Raw genomic sequence first — 3,978 nt, forward strand, 5'->3', positions numbered from 1 at the left:
AAAGCCTTTCACAATTCAGCCTCATTCTATCATCTGAGCCTTGTGGGTACATTGCTCTCCTTACTTCACTCAACAATCAAAGCCAATTGATCTTGTTATTTCTTAATAAGACCCTCCATGTCCTATCTCCACACCATTGTCTTGGCTGTCCCTCATGTCTGGAAGGCATTCTCTCCTCACCTTTGCCTCTTAGAGCCCCTGTATCCTTTAATACTCAGCTCAATGCTCACTTTCTTTTTTTGTGGGGCAATGAGGGTTAAGTGACTTGCCCAGGGTCACACAGCTAGTAAGTGTCAAGTGTCTGAGGCCAGATTTGAACTCAGGTCCTCCTGAATCTAGGGCCGGTACTTTATCCACTGTGCCACCTAGCTGCCCCCTCAATGCTCACCTTGTATGTGAAGCCTTTCCTGAGCCACTCCTCCCTTCCCCTAACACTATTGTTTCCCAACTGTCCATATGGGCTGCTCCCTCTGAAAGGAGTAGATTTCCCCTTAGTGGAGGTCTTGAAGCAGAGGATGGATGAATACTTCTCAAGTATATTGTCTTAGATGGGCATCTTTTTCAGGTAGGGCTTAGACTACATGGCTTCTGAGTTCCCTTCTGTCTCTGACATTCTGAGACTCTCTGGTTTCCTGACCTGGAGACAGTAAGACCCGAGTCCAATTCTACCAACCTGAGACATTTAGTAGCTATATGATCTATGCATGTAACAGCTTCTCTGAGCCTCAGAAAACCCTGTATGATTTCCCTAAATCTTAGATGGGTTGAGATCCACCTTGATGAATGGAGTTAACACACTGGGATTCTACCACCCTGTAAAAGCCACAGACCCTTTGCATTTCCATATTTAGGAGCTCACCTATGAAACATGGCTTTGGACTGACTGGTCTCTAGGTTCTATCTAGCTCTGATAGTGTATGATTTTATGAAAACCGAGAGGCAGAATGGATCAATAAACGGGGCACTGGACTTGGAGTGAGGAAGACATGGGTTCGAATCCCACCTCTGAAGCTTAATAGCTGTGTTATCTGGCAAGTCACTTAAACTTTCTAGGGCTCAGTGACCTCATCTGTAAATGAGTCTTAGTGGCCTTTGAGATGCTTTTAGCTTTATCTTTATGGTTCTGTGAAGATACAACTTGAGTGTCCCTCAAAGAGAGGCTACACCAGAAGAAAGGAGTCAGTACATTAGAATTGGAAAGAGTTGGGGCAGCTAGGTAGCACAGTGGATAAAGCACTGGCCCTGGATTCAGGAGTACCTGAGTTCAAATCTGGCCTCAGACACTTACTAGCTGTGTGACCTTGGGCAAGTCACTTAACCCCCATTGCCCCGCAAAAAAAAAAAAAAGAATTGGAAAGAGTTTACTTGCTTATACTCATCTAGACCAAAAATTTTAGATGTTCTTTGCATTGTTTGCAACCCCACAAAAACCTACAAAGTCCCTTTGCTCAGCCTAATATACAATCAGATTAAATCAGATTAAGTTTTTATGATGAGAAACAAAGAGATCAAAGCAGTTATGAAAATAGATGACTGATTAAAATGAATATAAAAACATACCAAAAACTTGGTGACACAACAAAAGCATTCAATTTGAATTTGACCTGGGTTCAAATTCTGGTGCTACTATTCACGAATATGACCTTCAGTAATTTGCTTCATCCATTTGAAACTCAGTCTCCTGAGTTCCTACTCTTGATGCTACAAATGAGATGAGGATGGATCTCCCTCTTTCTGATAAAAAGATCAAGGACTGTGGGTGCAAAGAATTGCATACACATTCAATCAAAGCCACTGTAACTTGGTTTTGCTTAACTGTTTTGTTTAAACAACAGATGTCTTTCTTGTTGAGGGGACAGTTGTTTTTTTCAAACAAAGCATGGCTCTCTTGTTAAGGGACAGTGTGTTAGAGGGGTATATCAGCAAATTACCATGAGAGAAAAAAAGACATTAATGATTTTTTAAGATTACTTATCAAACCTCAGATCGTGCTACAAAGAAAATTAGAATTTTACGTAAATTCTGCTCAAATACTAAGATGTGCAAATGGGTCATTAATCTCCTCACTCTCTCCAACGAGGCAGACTGCTCCCCATCTATGCCTGCCCTTGAGTCATCATAAAATAAAATAAAAAAATAAAATAAATGAAGGCATTGGATTGAATGACCTCAAAGGTCTGTGCCAAATCTCCAGTCGATGAGCCTCTTATCTCTTCACTGATCTAGACCTCAGCCCCAAAGAACACTAATCTATTCACAACCATCTTTGAATTGACAAAATAACAAAGTTAAAAGTCATTAATTAACACAGCTCGGTTATTACTGGGGGTGGCAGGGACAGGTTACAACTTTATTGTGTGGTTTTTGGTTTTGGTTTTTTCACAATTCAACATTTTGAAGGAAAAGTTCTCCCAAGAGCAAAAGCTCTCCCTCTGCTTCTATGCCTGGAACTGGAGCACAAGGTTCCAGGTGTTCTGAAGGGTGCGGAAATTGTAAACCCTGGGCAAGCCCCCTGGGAGTCAGATTACCCTCAGAAATGGTCCATATCCATGGTTCATCCATGGCCTCAGAGGATACATTAAAATCTCAGGATCAGAGTGACCTCTAGAGGCAGCCTGGTCAGCTGCACATGTTTCCTCTGGCTGGATACAGAAAAAGGCTGGGCACACACATGATCCACTGCCTAGTCTGGGCCCTGTCCCAACATCCCTATTAGGCGCTCCCCCATCAGCTCAGAAGCAAGAGCAGAAAGGCCTAAACCATCCCATTTTGCTTTTTATTTATCAGATGCTGCACAGAGGTGAGGAGCAGGAATAAGAAGGGTGAGAGGTCTCTTTTCCATAGAGTAGCTAGCAAATGTACCCCTTTGAGTGCCAAGCAATCATTTCTGATCAGATTGCTTCTTTTCCCAAGCAACCTCCCCAGGCTTGTGCAAATTTCATCATGGACAATAAAGAGGCTGAAAGTGAAAAAGGGATGGGGGAAGAAAATCAATGGCTCTTTTCTGTGATGCAGGCTGAACACAGGATCTTAGGCCTAGAGTTGGCAGGGACCTCAGGGGCTTTTTAAGCTATGTTCTTGCTGCTGCTACTGCTGAGTCAGGTCCAACTTTGTGACCCAATTCGAGGTCTCCTTGGCAAAGCTACTGGAGTGGTTGGCCATTTCCTTCCACATCTTATTTTACAGATGAGGAAACTGAGGCAAATAGGGTTAAATGACTTTCCTAGAGTCACACAGCTGGTAAGTGTCTGAGGCCAGATTTGAACTACGGTCTTCCTGACTCCAGGCCTGGGGCTGTATCTACTGAACCATCCAGCTACCCTTCTCTAAGCTATACCCAATCCATTTTAAAGATGAGGAAACTGGGTCCCATGGAGATTAAGCAACTTCCAAAAAGTCATATTGTGACAAACTCTGGTGCAATTATTCCAGTTTCCTATTAATAGCTATGCCACCTATGGGTAGGGCAGAGCCAAGATTTCCTCAAAATCATACATATCACCAAAGCACATCAAACCCTATTATATGACAACAGAAAACAATCCTGCATAAACTTGACAAAAAGGGAGAAATGCATCACTTTGTATCCAAACTGCTAATGGATTCCTTAGCTAGGATGACTCTTAGAAGACAGCCAAACAGTCTGCCATCAAGGCATAGATGAAGTCTTTGCAGCGTGGTAGGACTTATCCACTCCATTGGTATAGTCTTCAAGAGCCCAGGGATAACATTTTGCCATGATGAGGCAAAGGAGTAGGATCTTAATGAGGGGTATAAAAATAAAAATACAAGATGAAAAAAGCCACAGCCTGTTGTTAAAATGGCAACTTGAGAATGGTACAACAGATATCAGGCATGAAATTGAAATTGGGGGGATTCAGATGATGCATAAAAATAGCCTCATATTTCTTTATGTCCACTAAGTCAAGAAAGTCTGAATATATTGGCCAAACCTTACAAGCCTAAACCATACTGAGA

Source organism: Dromiciops gliroides, chromosome 1, assembly GCF_019393635.1.
Source record: "Dromiciops gliroides isolate mDroGli1 chromosome 1, mDroGli1.pri, whole genome shotgun sequence".
NCBI classification, from domain to species: Eukaryota; Metazoa; Chordata; class Mammalia; order Microbiotheria; family Microbiotheriidae; genus Dromiciops; species Dromiciops gliroides.